The following is an 18,685-nucleotide window of genomic DNA, read 5'->3' as shown; positions in this document are numbered from 1 at the left end:
TACTTGGGGTCCAGCATGTACGCTGCAGCGTGTATGTGCTTCAGGCAGAAGTCTTTGCGCTTTTTGATGTATTTCAGAACTGCAGTTTCCTCTGCTTGGGGCAACCGTGACGTGGGCAGGGCAGTACGGATTTCTTCTCTTACTTCTGCAAGCATCAGATATGATGGCATTGTCTCCCTCAATATGTGCAATGGCTACTGCTATAGGTTTCAGGCTGCTTTACCACTCTCCCAAAATACATAATCCAGGAGGATCCTCTTGATTGGGCTGTCCATATCGGGAGACTGTGATATGGCCAGTCCTTTCAGAGACTCCTTCCCCTCCAGGAGACTGTCAAACATGATGACAACACCACCCCAATGTGTGTTGCTGGGCAGCTTCAATGTGGTGCTCTTATTCTTCTCACTTTGCTTGGTGAGGTAGATTGCTGCTATAACTTGATGACCATTCACATAGCTAAACATTTCCTTGGCTCTCTTGTAGAGTGTATCCATTGTTTTCAGTGCCATGATGTCCTTGAGGAGCAGATTCAATGTATGAGCAGAACAGCCAATGGGTGTGATGTGGAGGTAGTACTCCTCCACTTTAGACCAAGCAGCCTTCATGTTCGCAGCATTGTCTGTCACCAGTGCAAATACCTTCTGTGGTCCAAGGTGATTGATGACTGCTTTCAGCTCATCTGCAATGTAGAGAGATGATTGCAATACAGTCTGCTCTCTCTATGACTTGCTTGACCTTCACTTGAACTCTGTTGAACTCTGCATCCAGCAAATGAGTAGATAAAGCATGTCTGGTTGGAGGGCTGTATGCTGGGCAAAGAACATTCAGAAATCTCTTCCAATACACATTGCCTGTGAGCATCAGAGCTGAACCAGTTGCATACACAGCTTGAGCAAGACATTCATCACCATTTCTCTGACTACGTTCCTCCATTGAGTCCAGGAGGACCATGAGCTGTTGCTATAAGGTGTCTGATTCATCATTTTCACAATTTTATTGAATATACAGTGGGGCAAAAAAGTATTTAGTCAGCCACCAATTGTGCAAGTTCTCCTACTTAAAAAGACGAGAGAGGCCTGTAATTTTCATCATAGGTTACACTTCAACTATGACAGACAAAATGAGAAAAAAAATCCAGAAAATCACATTGTAGGATTTTTAATGAATTTATTTGCAAATTATGGTGGAAAATAAGTATTTGGTCAATAACAAAAGTTTATCTCAATACTTTTATATACCCTTTGTTGGCAATGACAGAGGTCAAACGTTTTCTGTAAGTCTTCACAAGGTTTTCAAACACTGTTGCTGGTATTTTGGCCCATTCCTCCATGCAGATCTCCTCTAGAGCAGTGATGTTTTGGGGCTGTTGCTGGGCAACACGGACTTTCAACTCCCTCCAAAGATTTTCTATGGGGTTGAGATCTAGAGACTGGCGAGACCACTCCAGGACCTTGAAATGCTTCTTACGAAGCCACTCCTTTGTTGCCCGGGCGGTGTGTTTGGGATCATTGTCATGCTGAAAGACCCAGCCACGTTTCATCTTCAATGCCCTTGCTGATGGAAGGAGGTTTTCACTCAAAATCTCACGATACATGGCCCCATTAATTTTTTCCTTTACACAGATCAGTCGTCCTGGTCCCTTTGCAGAAAAACAGCCCCAAAGCATGACGTTTCCACCTCCATGCTTCACAGTAGGTATGGTGTTCTTTGGATGCAACTCAGCATTCTTTGTCCTCCAAACACGACAAGTTGCGTTTTTACCAAAAAGTTATATTTTGGTTTCATTTGACCATATGACATTCTCCCAATCTTCATCTGGATCATCCAAATGCTCTCTAGCAAACTTCAGACGGGCCTGGACATGTACTGGCTTAAGCATTGGGACACGTCTGGCACTGCAGGATTTGAGTCCCTGGCGGCGTAGTGTGTTACTGATGATAGGCTTTGTTACTCTGGTCCCAGCTCTCTGTAGGTCATTCACTAGGTCCCCCCGTGTGGTTCTGGGATTTTTGCTCACCGTTCTTGTGATCATTTTGATCCCACGGGGTGAGATCTTGCGTGGAGCCCCAGATCGAGCGAGATTATCAGTGGTATTGCATGTTTTCCATTTCCTAATAATTGCTCCCACAGTTGATTTCCTCAAACCAATCTGCTTACCTATTGCAGATTCAGTCTTCCCAGCCTGGTTTTGGTCTACAATTCTGTTTCTGGTGTCCTTTGACAGCTCTTTGGTCTTGGCCATAGTGGAGTTTGTAATGTGACTGTTTGAGGTTGTGGACAGGTGTCTTTTATATTGATAATAAGTTCAAACAGGTGCCATTAATACAGGTAACGAGTGGAGGACAGAGGAGCCTATTAAAGAAGACGTTACAGGTCTGTGAGAGCCAGAAATCGTGCTTGTTTGTAGGTGACCAAATACTTATTTTCCACCATAATTTGCAAATAAATTCATTAAAAATCCTACAATGTGATTTTCTGGATTTTTTTCTCATTTTGTCTGTCATAGTTGAAGTGTACCTATGATGAAAATCACAGGCCTCTCTCATCTTTTTAAGTGGGAGAACTTGCACAATTGGTGGCTGACTAAATACTTTTTTACCCCACTATATATAATAATATGTTTAAGCTCCCATCTCAGGTGGGGAAACAGTGGTGTCATAGGTGGATCTGGATTTGCATTCATTTTAAACTCTCCATCACAGATCCTCTGGGAGATGTGGTTTAGTGTTTAGACTACAACGACTACCTCAGCTCTCCTGGCCCCGCTCTAGTTCTGCTGGTGAAGGGGTATGTGATAAGCTCAGTCGGAGCTTTGGTGTGGCTGTTGTTGGTGCTGTTCCCATGCTGAGTACTGCCATGTTTCTTGTTGATGTGAAAGTGTGATTTGGCTCCTGGCTCTTGGCTCCGTGTGAGAAGTTGGTTTGGATCGAAGCGGGATCTTCATCCAGGATGCGGTTGGAGGAGAGTCTATAGGGGACGATGACACAAACAGCACATAAAGAGAACACAACAAAGCATCCAAGGGAACGTATTCCAAGGGAGGAAACTAAGAGTCCTGTGATTTACTTTGATTGAAAGTGTTATATACCGTACATCAACAGAGGATTAATATTTTTCTAACTTGTTTTGACTTGGCAATATCATGCTCTGATCAAACACGATAACCAAGTCGCCAGAGGATATATGTTCTCGTTTCATTGGCCGGCATTCAAAACGAGGAACAAAGGCCCATATTGGCTCTGCGAGTAGAAAAAAGCCACCTAAAACAACAGTTCACCCATTCATGTTTTATTTGTGTACTCATCTGAACTGATTTGTCACTCGGTGACTGACTGGAAATGTGTGTTTTCAGATCTATGTAGCTCTGATGTCATGTACAAGCAGATGCGGTAGCTTGGTATCCACCTATTGCCAAAAATGTCAAACCAAATCTTGGGTACCTATGGATAAAATAGTGTTTACTGAAAGAGAAGGATGACTCATTCAAGGGTTATTCTTTATTTGTACTATTTTCTACATTGTAGAATAATAGTGAAGATATCAACACTATGAAATAACACATATGGAATCATGTAGTAACCAAAAAAGTTTTAAACAAATCAAAATATATTAAATATTTGAGATTCTTCAAAGTTGTCACCCTTTTCCTTGATGACAGCTTTGCACACTCTTGGCATTCTCTCAACCAGCTTCATGAGGAATGCTTTTCCAACAGTCTTGAAGGAGTTCCCACATATGCTGAGCACTTGTTGGCTGCTTTTCCTTCACTCTACGGTCTAACTCATCCCTAACCATTTCAATTGGGTTGAGGTTTGGGTGATTGTGGAGGCCAGGTCATCTGATCCAGCACTTCATCACTCTCCTTCTGGGTCAAATATCCCTTCACAGACTTGAGGTGTGTTGGGTCATTGTCCTGTTGAAAAACAAATGATAGTCCCACTAAGTGCAAACCAGATGGGATGGCGTATCGCTGCAGAATCGCTGTAGCCATGCTGGTTAAGTGTACCTTGAATCAAGTGTACCAGTGTACCAGAAAATTACCCCACACATCACACCTCCTCCTCCATGCTTCACGATGGGAACCACACATGCAGCGATCATCTGTTCACCTACTCTCACAAAGACATGGCTGTTGGAACCAAAAATCCCAAATTTGGACTCATCACACCAAAGCACAGATTTCCACCGGTCTAATGTTCATTGCTCGTGTTTCTTGACCCAAGCAAGTTTCTTCTTATTATTGTTGTCCTTTAGTAGTGGTTTCTTTGCGGCAATTAGACCATGAAGGCCTGATTCACACAGTCTCCTCTGAGCTCTTTCAAAGTTCTTGAAATGTTCCATATTGACTGACCTTCATGTCTTAAAGTAATGATGGACTGTCGTTTCTCTTTGCTTATTTGAGCTGTTCTTGCCATAATATGGACTTGGTCTTTTACCAAATAGGGCTATCTTCTGTATACCACCCCTACCTTGTCACAACACAACTGATTTGCTCAAACGCATTAAGAAGAAAATAAATTCCACAAATTAACTTTGAACAAGGCACACCTGTTAATTGAAATGCATTCCAGGTGACTACCTCATGAAGCTGGTTGAGAGAATGCCAAGAGTGTGCAAAGCTGTCATCAAGGCAAAGGGTGGCAACTTTGAAGAATCTCAAATATAAATATATTTAGATTTGTTTAGCACTTGTTATGGTTACTACATGATTCCATATGTGTTATTTCATAGTTTGATGTCTTCACTATTATTCTACAATGTAGAAAATAGTAAAAATCAAGAAAAACCCTTGAATGAGTAGGTGTGTCCAACCTTTTGATTGATACGTATGTATGTCAAAGCTTGGGGAGAGACGTATCCATGTAAACTTCCAGGGTGACAGGAAAAGCCATTGTTTGAGCAACTCTCTTGGAAGCCTCTGTGAACTTGGGCTTAACTGTGTTTAGCTAACCAGATTAACCTTCTTGGCACTTGCCTTTTAAACACTGCATTCCAGTCATCAGAATACAACCTCTAGCCATTGTTCTACTGCTCATAATAGCTTTGTTTCCGTCATTATTGATTGGCTTATCCCACTGTGCGCTTGCATATATTACAATTATATTCCAATAGACCTGCATTCTGAAATGTGCTTACAATGTGCTTACAATTAAAGTGGTATTCTGAGGTGGGAAATGGTTGCATATCATCTCGGCGTTGAGGCAGTGCTAAAGACTTGTGTGTCAGTACGTAGGTCTGAGAGCATGTGTCCCCACTGCATGGTGGGCTCTGCCCGCCTTCAGTAAGCACGCACACACACACACACACACACAGGTGACTGGAGGATCGTTGAGTTACATCTGAAGGAGGTTTAAATTTAGTGTTTAAACTCGGCAGACCTCGTCGAAAAGGGATTTGATTTTTTATCATGGTTCCCATTCAGATTTTCAGCACTACTCATCATTGGAACATGTGACAGTAATTAATAAGCGACAGGACTGAAACCCAAGCCTGTGTTTAGCTGTAGAGCTTCAGAGGAACGAGGAAAGGGAACATTTGGGGTCATGTACACACAACTTAATCCGTGCATATAAAAGGCTGTGCTCATAGTTGAGTAGCCACCACCCCTCGGCAAGCCTCAGACTTTTCTTACGGCCGTAACTGTTGGTTCCCAGGCCTGGATGTTGCTGTGTCAAGGCGGTGCTCTGGCCTGTCCTTTACTGGACTCCCCGGGGACTGAGAGAGGTGCAGCAGGTTACAGTGAGTGTGTGTGCATTCTTTTATGTAATACACACTTCTGTGAGTCAAGGCACCGTGTATGTGACTGGTAAGACTGTGTGTGAGATCTGAGCAAAGGGGAGAATGGGGAAAACACCAAACTCTCTTAAACTGAATTCAGCATCAAGCAGGGCACGACTCTTAATGTTTCCGAGTATGTTTCCGTCCTGGCCATTATTTAACCTGATAGGAGCACCACCTCCTATCAAAATGGAAACTGTTAGATAAATTCACACAGATGTCTATGAATCTTAACACAGAATGGGGAATGGGCTTCTGCTATTGACACATGTATCTCTTATTATTCAAAAAGATTCAATCTTATTCTCCTCTACAGTTTTCAAAAAGAGCCACAGTATATTAACTATAACAGAACTGGGGATGGGCTTCTGCTGTTGACATATTTATCTCTTATTAAAAGAGATTAAGTTAAATCTTACTCCCTCCTATGGTTTTCATATGGAATCATTTCAGATCATGGACATTAATTAGAGCTTTGACTGAGATCACTCTCAAGCTGACAACAGCTGCATTTTGGGCACGTCTTGATGTTGATTCCACCGTCTCACAGGGAGTTAATGGGATAAGAAAAATGTGCTGTTGCTTGTGTTGATTGTCGGCCTGTAAAACACTAATAAAACTAAGAGCTTGTTAACACACATGGTTTATTTATCTGTGGCTGTGGATTGTAAATCACGGTAAGCAGTGTCATTCCGAGCTGCCTCTGGCCTGCCGCACACATTACCACTCGCATCTGTTTGTTTGTGTGTGTCTGTAACTGTGTGTGTTTGTTTGAGTGCATCTTCCTAATGACTATCTCTTAACTGGCTTTGTAAATACAACTTGGGCTGGCATCATTGTCCAATCTGTGTGAAGTGATAGTGAGTAGAGAAGAGTGCGAGTATGTGGATGTGTGTGAGAGTGTGGAGCCAGGGGTGGATGATACAGGCTCTGGTGTGTGTACCTGATGGTGTTTGTGTGTGTGTGTGTGTGTGTGTGTGTGTGTGTGTGTGTGTGTGTGTGTGTGTGTGTGTGTGTGTGTGTGTGTGTGTGTGTGTGTGTGTGTGTGTGGTAAAGCAGTGCAGACCAGAAGCCCAACACACACTCTACCACCTTGGCAGCAGACACAGCGCAGGAGGACTGCTCTCCAGCAGCAGCAGCCCAGCCAGCCTCTGTGACTTGGACATGCAATCTTTTCCATTCTTTATTATATCTGATTTCATATAATGTTTTCTAAAAGTATTGAACAACACAAGTTCATTACATTACGCATGCCTTGGCCCCGGGATGATTTAGAGCGAACACACTGAGAGGGGGCGAACCAAATAAAAGTGTAAAAATTCGAATGAAAGCAGCGAAGCGCTAAAGTCCACACCGACCTCATGCTTTGGTTGCCGTGCCAGAAAAGTGTCTCGATCCAGTGAGAGACCGTTCCTCATTCAATTATATGTTCCATGTGTGCGTTCCAATAAGGCTTCAGGCAGAGGGGCTTCTGAGCAGGTCTGATCTCGCTCTTGCACACACTTGCGTGCACATGCGCATACGAACACATGCACGAAAACGCATGTACACAGACGTGTAGTTACACACACACACTATTCTAACGCTGAACTTGCTGCCTATTTAAACAGGACAGCACACATGTGTGTGTGTGTGTGTGTGTGTGTGTGTGTGTGTGTGTGTGTGTGTGTGTTTATACAACGGGTGGGCCTAATCTTAGATGTTGATTGGTTAAAACCACATTCCAGCCAGTGTATATTCCGCAAGTTACCACCAGCTAAAGCTATGATGTTGAAATGTGTATTTACTCTGTTCCATCTCACTGCACAATCCGCTGTCTCATCAGCCCAGACAGGAAATGTATAAATTTGATCTCCACTATAAAAAGCATGAAGACATTATCTCCCATTTGTTTTAGACTAGCATTTGGTTTTCAAGAGCAGAGATTTGTATAAACCTTGCTGTCTGTCTCTTTGACATTTGCAACATTGTTTCAATATTGAAATTGGATCTCTAGCTGTCCCATAGTCATGAACAAGTCGGGACGAGACAGAAAGCAGTCGAAATCTTGAATCAACTGGCATCATTTTTCTGGATATATACTAGAAATGTCATAGAAAACAAGTAAAACTAAATTAAGTGCAACTAGTTTGTAGTCTTTTCAGCTTCAGTTTGAAGCGATTATGTTGCTGTGTTGTTGGCTAGCTCCTCTGAACAACAGTGTTCTGACGATAAAGCACATTTTCTATGCCAGGTGAAATTGTGCATCATTAGCTCATTGTTATGAATGTATCCAAATAAATGTCACTAGAAAACAGCTTGAACAAACACAATGTAACTCCTTTGCAGTTATTCTGGCTGCACTGTTTGATGTGACTGTAAGTTAGCCATAGTTGGCTAGCTAGCAAGCAAAGGATAAGAATGTTGCCAGCCAGTATGGCAATGGAACATTTTGAATGAACGACTGGGTCACGTGCAAGGATACAGAACAAAAAGACAACGTGTCTCTGGCAGCCAAATTGATAGAACAAATAACCAGCCGGCTTGGGTAGCTTTGTGTCGGGACTATATCTTGTAGAAGGATGAAATAATATGAATAAATTAATCAAAATAAAGTTTTATAAAAGTGATAATGTCCTCAAAGCTGGTGTTTAGAGGATATGTTGGCATGGCCTAACAACACCTGTACCAATATACAGTACATTCAGAAAGAATTCAGACTCCTTGAATTTTTCCACATTTTGTTACGTCACAGCCTTATTCTAAAATGTATTAAATATATAAAATTCCTCATCAATCTACACACAATACCCAATAATTACAAAGTGAAAACAAGTTTTTAAATTTTTTAGCAAATGTATTACTATTATTCAGTATTCAGACCCTTTGCTATGAGACTCGAAATTGAGCTCAGATGCACCCTGTTTCCATTGATCATCCTTAAGATGTTTCTACAACTTCATTGGAGTCCATTGGAGTCCATTGGACATGATTTATAAAGACACACACCTGTCTATATAAGGTCCCACAGTTGACAGTGCATGTCAGTGCAAAAACCAAGCCTTGAGGTCGAAGGAATTGTCCATAGAGCTCCGAGACAGAAATGACAAATAATGTTTACAGCATTGGTCCGCAAGTCCCCAAGAACACAGTGGCCTCCATTATTCATAAAAGGAAGAAGTTTGGAACCACCAAGACTCTTCCTAGAGCTGGCTGCCCTGCCAAACTGAGTAATCGGGGGAAAGAGCCTTGGTTAGGGAGGTGACCAAGAACCCGATGGTCACTCTGACAGAGCTCTAGAGTTCCTCTGTGGAGATGGGAGAACCTTCCAGAAGGACAACCATCATTGCAGCATTCCACCAATCAAGCCTGTATGGTAGAGTAGCCAGAAGGAAGCCACTCTTCAGTAAAAGGCATATGACAGCCCGCTTGGAGTTTGCTGAAGGGCACCTAAAGGACTCTCAGACCATGAGAAACAAGGTTCTCTGGTCTTATAAACCAAGATTGAACTCTTTGGCCTGAATGCCAAGCGTCACATCTAGAGGAAACCTGGCACCATCCCTACGGTGAAGCATGGTGGTGGCAGCATCATGCTCTGGGGATGTTTTTCAGTGGCGGGGACTGGGAGACTAGTCAGGATCGAGGGAAAGATGAACGGAGCAAAGTACAAAGAGATCCTTGATGAAAACCTGCTCCAGAGCACTCAGGACCTCAGACTGGGGAGGTTCACCTTCCAAAAGGACAATGACCCTAAGCATACAGCCAAGACAATGCAGGAGTGACTTTGGGACAGTCTCTGAATGTCCTTGAGTGGTCCAGCCAGAGCCCGGACTTGAACCCGATTGAACATCGATGGAGAGACCTGAAAATAGCTGTGCAGCAATGCTCCCCATCCAACCTGACGGAGCTTGAGAGGATCTGCAGAGAAGAATAGGAGAAACTCCCCAAATACAGGTGGGCCAAGCTTGTAGTGTCATAGCCAAGAAGACTTGATGATGTAATCGCTGCCAAAGGTGCTTCAACAAAGTACTGAATAAAGGGTATGAATACTTATGTAAATGTGCTATTTCAGTTTTATAATTTTCTTAATCTAGGAAACATTTCTAAACAACTGTTTTTGCTTTGACATTATGGTGTATTGTGTGTAGATTGATGAGGGGAAAAACCTATTTAATCCATTTTAGAATAAGGCTGTAAAATAACAAATATGGAAAAAGTCCGTGTCTGAATACGTTCTGAATGCAGTGTATATTCACTCACAGATGAAATGTTATGGGATCTGTGTCTGAATACGTTCTGAATGCAGTGTATATTCACTCACAGATGAAATGTTATGGGATCTGTGTCTGAATACGTTCTGAATGCAGTGTATATTCACTCACAGATAAAATGTTATGGGATCCGTGTCTGAATACGTTCTGAATGCAGTGTATATTCACTCACAGATAAAATGTTATGGGATCCGTGTCTGAATACGTTCTGAATGCAGTGTATATTCACTCACAGATGAAATGTTATGGGATCTGTGTCTGAATACGTTCTGAATGCAGTGTATATTCACTCACAGATAAAATGTTATGGGATCTGTGTCTGAATACGTTCTGAATGCAGTGTATATTCACTCACAGATAAAATGTTATGGGATCTGTGTCTGAATACGTTCTGAATGCAGTGTATATTCACTCACAGATAAAATGTTATGGGATCTGTGTCTGAATACGTTCTGAATGCAGTGTATATTCACTCACAGATAAAATGTTATGGGATCTGTGTCTGAATACGTTCTGAATGCAGTGTATATTCACTCACAGATAAAATGTTATGGGATCTGTGTCTGAATACGTTCTGAATGCAGTGTATATTCACTCACAGATGAAATGTTATGGGATCTGTGTCTGAATACGTTCTGAATGCAGTGTATATTCACTCACAGATAAAATGTTATGGGATCTGTGTCTGAATACGTTCTGAATGCAGTGTATATTCACTCACAGATGAAATGTTATGGGATCTGTGTCTGAATACGTTCTGAATGCAGTGTATATTCACTCACAGATAAAATGTTATGGGATCTGTGTCTGAATACGTTCTGAATGCAGTGTATATTCACTCACAGATGAAATGTTATGGGATCTGTGTCTGAATACGTTCTGAATGCAGTGTATATTCACTCACAGATAAAATGTTATGGGATCTGTGTCTGAATACGTTCTGAATGCAGTGTATATTCACTCACAGATGAAATGTTATGGGATCTGTGTCTGAATACGTTCTGAATGCAGTGTATATTCACTCACAGATAAAATGTTATGGGATCTGTGTCTGAATACGTTCTGAATGCAGTGTATATTCACTCACAGATGAAATGTTATGGGATCTGTGTCTGAATACGTTCTGAATGCAGTGTATATTCACTCACAGATGAAATGTTATGGGATCTGTGTCTGAATACGTTCTGAATGCAGTGTATATTCACTCACAGATGAAATGTTATGGGCTCTGTGTCTGAATATGTTCTGAATGCAGTGTATATTCACTCACAGATAAAATGTTATGGGATCTGTGTCTGACAACTACCATTTCTATATGAACTTTGTCAATAAGAACAATTGTTTTCATTTGCTAAATTGTGATTACTTCGCTACTATGGCCTATTTCTTGCCTTACCTCCTCACGCCATTTGCACACACTGTATATAGACTTTATTTTTTACTACTGTATTATTGACTGTACGTTTGTTTATTCCATGTGTAACTCTGTGTTGTTGTTTGTGTCGCACTGCTTTGCTTTATCTTGGCCAGGTTGCAGTTGTAAATGAGAACTTGTTCTCAACTAGCCTACCTGGTTAAATAATGGTGGAAAAAAACTTTTTTTTTTCTCTCCCATGAACCCATTCTCATCATCATAACTAAACTGTTGTGTGTTTGTCTCTTACAGTCCCAGCTGATCTGTCCCATCAGAGACCCCGAGAACATCACACAGGTATGGACACTTCTCTTTCAAACATCCAAATGTTATATCTAAGTCAAATACATTGGGGAAGTACAGGTTTGGAGAACTTCTCACTGACTAATAGGTTTTGGTTCAGGTCTTGTTGGTATGTTACAGTTGCCTGGCTGTCAATGCACACATGCACGAGAGAAAAGTGTCCCAGCTCATCTGTTACATTGGTGTGGTTCAAAGACATTTTCTCCTATCATGAATCATTGGGAAACAGTGCAGACTGTCCACTACAGCTGTTCTGATCTTGCTTATTCTTAATGTCTTTTGGAAGTTAATCAGTACTGTAGTGATGTGATGCGACTATACTGGTTGATTACAATCAGTTAGTTTATCACACAAGTAAGAAAACACAGACATACTACACAAGCTCACATTCACACACACAGTCTGGTTACAGTTATACTCTCACATACCCCTCTCTTTACACCCCCATTATGTCCCCCACCTCCCATCTTCATGGCATGTGAATGTGTAATCTGACATTGCGATTTTGATTTGGGGGTCTCTCTCGCTCTCCCTCATGCTTTAATTTCACGTGAGAGCGCTCCTCTCTGCAAGCCGTGTCACCAGTTTCTCCCCCTGCACGGCCTTCTGGCAGCCGGTTGGACTTTTATTGCGCTGGCCGGCACGCAGGCGATAAGTGAGCAGCCAGTCATCTGCTTTTAGAGCCCCACTCAATTAGTTCTAGTGTGTGTGTGTGTGTGTGTGTGTGTGTGTGTGTGTGTGTGTGTGTGTGTGTGTGTGTGTGTGTGGACCGAGGGCTGAGTACTAATGAGCCTAGCAGCTCATTCCGCTTTGATCCAGATTACAGGCCCTCTGCTGGACCTGGTCCTAGCTCTGCATCACCCTCCAAACCACCTCCTTCTATCGGTACAGCTAATTGGTCCTGTTCTCTCCTTACTCATCTACTGATTGGACGACCAGTTCCAAGAGGATTTGGGTATTTTATGACCAGAGCGGTGGGCGGCTGTCGTCAGACTGTGGGTGTGTATGTGTGTGTGTACAGGGCCCCCAGAGCCCTGTCAACCCCCAGCCTGTGGTGTCACCATGGGGCCAGTAAGGCCTGCTGTATGTTTTCCTGGAACCTCCAGACAGACTGCTGTGCTGCTACTGGTTCTGCTGTGGAGGGATGGTATAATGCTGGCAGGCCTGCTACTCTACTACACACACACATCAGCAGCATACTACCATGCTCCAAGCACGCAAATTGGAGCACGCATCAGTCAGAGAATGAGTCAAAGTATGTGAAATGGAGGATGGAGAGCACTTCTTGGAAGCGTACTTCGCTTGTACACATTCTGAAGCATGCATCAATGCAAGCTTCAATGGAAAGTATGCACAGAAATATAACACAACCACGTAAAAAACTATTAAAAATGTATTGAAATCAATGGTGGACATTATTTGGTCTGAGGCGAGAGAAAATAAACTCTGACTACAGAATTAAATATTTCCCATTTACATCTCATATGTTGCCTGACTACAATATTTTATCTTGATATGTTAATAAATTAATTCTGTGTTAAATCTGGCAGGTTTACCTGCCTTCAATACCTATTGTAGAGAGAGTAGATCGCAACCCCATAGTCAATAGGGCTAACTGGCTAGCTAGCTATAGTGGTGGTGAGTCGACTCCAAAATAATAGATTCCTCGACTCCTTGCCCGTTGACTCCCATTTCTGGGTAGATGAATCGACCCCTCAACTCCTAAGATTCAGTATTTTTGCAGCGGAGGAAACTGAGTAGGCTAGTTGCCGTAGGCTACTTTTAAGAACACAAACTCTATCACAGCAAAGAAATAGCTGTCACGTTCTGACCTTTATTTCCTTTGTTTTGTCTTTATTTAGTATGGTCAGGGCGTGAGTTGGGAGGGCAGTCTATGTTTGTTTGTTCTATATTTTGGATATTTCTATGTTTCGGCCTAGTATGGTTCTCAATCAGAGGCAGGTGTCATTAGTTGTCTCTGATTGAGAATCATACTTAGGTAGCCTGGGTTTCACTGTGTGTTTGTGGGTGATTGTTCCTGTCTCTGTACCAGCACCAGATAGGACGGTTTGGGGTTTTCACATTTGTTGTTTTTGTAAGTTTGTTCATGTTAAGTGATTTATTAAAACATGAATCAAAATAACCACGCTGCGCTTTGGTCCGCCTCTCCGTCAATGGAAGAAATCCCTTACAATAGCGAACTAGTGATGGAGAGAGAAGGGAGGGGCACAGCCAGGCATAGGGAGGCAGGTCAGCCACCAGGCAGATGAGCTTGATGAGGTGCACCCTATGTTCCCTCGGCCCTATGTTCCCTCGGCCCTATGTTCCCTCGGTCCTATGTTCCCTCGGCCCTATGTTCCCTCGGTCCTATGTTCCCTCGGCCCTATGTTCCCTCGGCCCTATGTTCCCTCGGCCCTATGTTCCCTCAGCCCTGTGTTCCCTCAGCCCTATGTTCCCTCAGCCCTATGTTCCCTCAGCCCTGTGTTCCCTCGGTCCTATGTTCCCTCAGTACCCACTGAACCAATTTCAATCAAAATTAGCACAAAAGCTTATTGTTATAAGATATAAAATGCTGAATATTTCAGCATCGACACAAATACACTACATGCTTGTTGAAAATCTCATTCCAAAATCATCTGCATTAATATGGCGTTGGTACCCCCTTTGCTGCTACTGTATAGCAGCCTCCGCTCTTCTGGGAAGGCTTCACGTCACGTCTGGAGGAAACCTGGCACCATCCCTTTGGTGAAGCATGGTGGAGGCAGCATCATGCTGTAGGGATGTTGTTCAGCAGCAAGGACTGGGAGACTAGTCAGGATCGAGGGAAAGATGAATGGAGCAAAGTCCAGAGAGATCCTTGATGAAAAACTGCTCCAGAGGATTGACTTCGGGACAAGTCTCTGAATGTTCTTGAGTGGCCCAGCCAGAGCCCGGACTTGAACCCAATCAAACATCTCTGGAGAGACTTGAAAATAGCTGTGCAGCGACCCTCCCCATCCAACTTGACAGGGATTGAGAGGATTTACAGAGAAAAATGGAAGAAATTCCCCAAATACAGGTGTGCCAAGCTAGTTTTCATACCCAAGAAGATTCAAGGCTGTAAACATTGCCAAAAGTGCTTCGACAAAGTACTAGATAAAGGGTGTGAATACTTATGTAAATTTGATATTTAAGTTTTTTTATTTTTTATAAATTTGCTAAAGAATCTAAAAACCAGTCTTAGCTTTGTCATTATTGGGTGTTGTTTGTAGAGTGCTGAGGACTGGGGTAAAGTCATTTTCTCTGATGAATCCTTTTTCCGATTGTTTGGGGTATCCGGAAAAAAGCTTGTCCGGAGAAGACAAGGTGAGCGCTACCATCAGTCCTGTGTCATGCCAACAGTAACGCATCCTGAGACCATTCATGTGTGGGGTTGCTTGTGTGGGCTTGGTCACAATTTTGCCTGAGAACACAGAAATGAATAAAGAATGGTACCAACACATCCTCCGAGAGCAACTTCTCCCAACCATCCAGGAACACACATTCCTTACCCCAAACGGGCGGAGGTTCATGAGCAAAGTATTATTATTACTTTGAGGGTAGATTCCAAATGTCCGATAAGTTTGACTCTCTCTGTCCCTCTCGCTTCCTGACCCCTCCCTTTTGATAACCAAGAAATCGTGCTGTTGTTAGTCCACAACAGCACAAACCTGTTTCCATTGTATTAAGTTTGTCATCAATACTTTTTCTCATGTATTAAGTTTGTATGTATTTTGTGTTATTATTTATTTAGTTAGTAAATAAATAATTAAACCAATTTGTGTGATACAGAATGATAGTAAGGTTAGGGTTCTTGTGGATTCAAGATGTCTGCGACGTTCAGAATGAGACTGATATGAGGTAATGATTCATAAGTGAATGTTATCGATATATAACATATATTTATATATCTTTAGAGTTTAATTCGGGAGATGGTAACTCGTTAAACAACTTCTTCCGTGCTGCCCCAAAATCCTAATGAGTTAATTGTTACATGACTGATTTAATCGGGTAACAATTAAACATAGTTAGTTGATTAGATAATTAACAGTCATCACATTAATGCAAGTCACGTCACGAGACTAACATTAGCTACATCATCCAGCTGAGTAAACACAATGGAGCTGGAGGTAGTGGAGACTAAGACACTTTCAATAAGAGTTGAGGAGCTGGAAGCTGAGTGGGAAGCTAACAATTTCTAGAGTTTTACACACACATTCACCAATTAATCAAGTAACACACACTAACACATCAAGTAACACACACACACACACACACACACACACACACACACACACACACACACACACACACACACACACACACACACACCCAAACACACTAATGCAATGTATAGAATACAGCCAGCACACCCTGACTTTACAGACCTGACCTTGCTACCTCATCACTCAACACAACAGCTGAGTGAATGAAAAGACTTCTTGGCTATTTCCATTATTTTAGGAAAGGCTCATTTGTGCTGTGGTGAAATGCGTCTGGTGGAGGACGTGTGTCGGGTTCAACCGCAGGTTCAGACCCCCTCGCAGCCAAAGGCATGGCTCTTTAGCCGTAAACAGCATCACACCTTCCAGAGGGGTGTTAATCCTTTGCCACACACTCACACACTCACCCACACACTCACTCACACACACACACTCACCCACACACTCACTCACACACTCACTCACACACACACACACTCATACACTCAATCACTCACACACTCACAGGCCAGAGCAGCAGGCTCTGTGACACAGATCTTATATAACGTGTGCTGGTAATGAAAGGTCTGTGAACACTATAGCCCCAATGAGCTGCAGAGGATTGCTGCTCTGATCCAGCAGCAGGCCACAATGGTGCCCCAGTGACCAATATCCCTGTATGTGCCCCATCTGTCTGTTTGTGGGATGATGCTTATTTTGGCTACCCTTAGGTCGGCCTAGCAGTGTGTGTGTCTGCTTGTCCCTGGCCGGGTTTCCCCTCTCCGGTAGCAGCTGGACAGGGGAACTATATCCTGCTGGACCCGTCTGCTGCCTGTCTGCTGCTCTGCTGTCCGCTATGTGAGGCCTGGAGAGGAGAAAGGAGTCCCACAGCCCAGTGTTATTGTTTCCATGGAGGCTGGGTGGATGGCTGGTGGACGGTCCGACCACAAGGCTCTTTGTTGCACCGTCTCCTGTGGCTTGCCTCTACACAGTGGAGTATGAGGCTGGGCAGCTAGCGCTGCTGATGGAGCGAACAGGGCTGTGAAGTAGTGATTATAGCAGCAATGGGGGAGGAGGAGAGGAGAGGGATGGAAAGAAAGCGGGATTAGGGTTGACAGAGAGAGGGAGAGAGGAGAAAGTGTAAGAAACTTTCAGACAGAGAGGATGAAAAATAAGAAAGGAAAGGGCATATGGAGAGAGGAGGTGAGGAGGGAGGGAGCAGGACACATGGAGAGAGGAGGTAAGGAGGGAGGGAGCAGGACACATGGAGAGAGGGGGTGAGGAGGGAGGGAGCAGGACACATGGAGAAAGTAGGGGAGGAGGGATTCGACACTTCTCATCAAGGGCCCATAAAACTCCATCCATACTTATTGAACTATTCCTAAAACCATGAGAATGATAATACCAGGAAGAAAGAGGGAGGAGAAAGGAAAGAGGGAGGAGAAGAATGACTGTATAATTATACCTCTTCCCAATGTCCCTTTCCTCTGCAGTGTGTCTGGGTCTATTAAGCAGTATACAGACACTAATGTCACACACCCCCTGTCCTTTAACAGTAGGGGTCAGAGTAAACGGGACATTACCATCATCAGCACACCCACCAAAGGCCCAGCACCATAACACACTGTGACAAAGCAGGGGCCTACTGCAGACAGCTACTGTGTGTGTCAGGACTGGATATCCTTGGTAATGACTTGCGAGGGCCATCGGGGACTATCAGCTTTCTCCTGGATACACAAACAATGGCTTTAAAGACTCAATGTATTTAACAGCCCAGCTATCCATCTACTGCCTCCTGGCCAAAAGCCACCCTGTTCCCCATTTAGTGCACTACTTATAACCAGAGCCTATAGGGCTCTGGTCAAAAGTAGTGCACTACAAGGGGATAGGGTGTCAGTTGGGAGTGTTTTCCTGCCTGCCTCCTCCAGCTTCTAAAGCCTTCTAGTTGTATATGGCCCACTATCAGCCTTCAGTCAGGAGAGCCAGCCCACTATCAGCCTTCAGGAAGAAGAGACAGCCCATTACTAGCCTTCAGTAAGGAGAGCCAGGCCACTATCAGCCTTCAGAAAGGAGAGCCAGCCCACTATCAGCCTTCAGGAAGAAGAGACAGCCCATTACTAGCCTTCAGTAAGGAGAGCCAGCCCACTACTAGCCTTCAGAAAGGAGAGCCAGCCCACTATCAGCCTTCAGGAAGAAGAGATCCCATTACTAGCCTTCAGTAAGGAGAGCCAGCCCATTACTAGCCTTCAGTAAGGAGAGCCAGGCCACTATCAGCCTTCAGAAAGGAGAGCCAGCCCACTATCAGCCTTCAGGAAGAAGAGACAGCCCATTACTAGCCTTCAGTAAGGAGAGCCAGCCCACTACTAGCCTTCAGTAAGGAGAGCCAGCCCACTATCAGCCTTCAGAAAGGAGAGCCAGCCCGCTATCAGCATTCCGTAAGGAGAGCCAGCCCACTATCAGCCTTCAGTAAGGAGAGACAGCCCACTACTAGCCTTCAGTAAGGAGAGCCAGCCCACTATCAGCCTTCAGAAAGGAGAGCCAGCCCGCTATCAGCATTTAGTAAGGAGAGCCAGCCCACTATCAGCCTTCAGTAGAGAGCCAGCCCACTATCAGCCTTCAGTAAGGAGAGACAGCCCACTACTAGCCTTCAGTAAGGAGAGCCAGCCCACTATCAGCCTTCAGAAAGGAGAGCCAGCCCACTATCAGCCTTCAGGAAGAAG

At 43.6% G+C, this 18,685-nt stretch overlaps 1 long non-coding RNA gene across 2 annotated transcripts in view; it reads left to right on the top strand.

Annotated features, from left to right (window-relative positions):
- The window catches only part of LOC135508676 (uncharacterized), a 242,342-nt gene that overhangs the window by 45,442 nt on the left and 178,215 nt on the right, over positions 1–18,685 (top strand). For both annotated transcript variants that reach the window (XR_010450837.1, XR_010450836.1), the window contains exon 2: positions 11,695–11,739. This is a non-coding gene — a long non-coding RNA (uncharacterized LOC135508676). The remainder of the gene's footprint in view (positions 1–11,694; positions 11,740–18,685) is intronic.

This window comes from Oncorhynchus masou, chromosome 22 (assembly GCF_036934945.1).
Source record: "Oncorhynchus masou masou isolate Uvic2021 chromosome 22, UVic_Omas_1.1, whole genome shotgun sequence".
Taxonomy (NCBI): Eukaryota; Metazoa; Chordata; class Actinopteri; order Salmoniformes; family Salmonidae; genus Oncorhynchus; species Oncorhynchus masou.
This window is presented reverse-complemented; position numbering and strand designations above follow the sequence as displayed.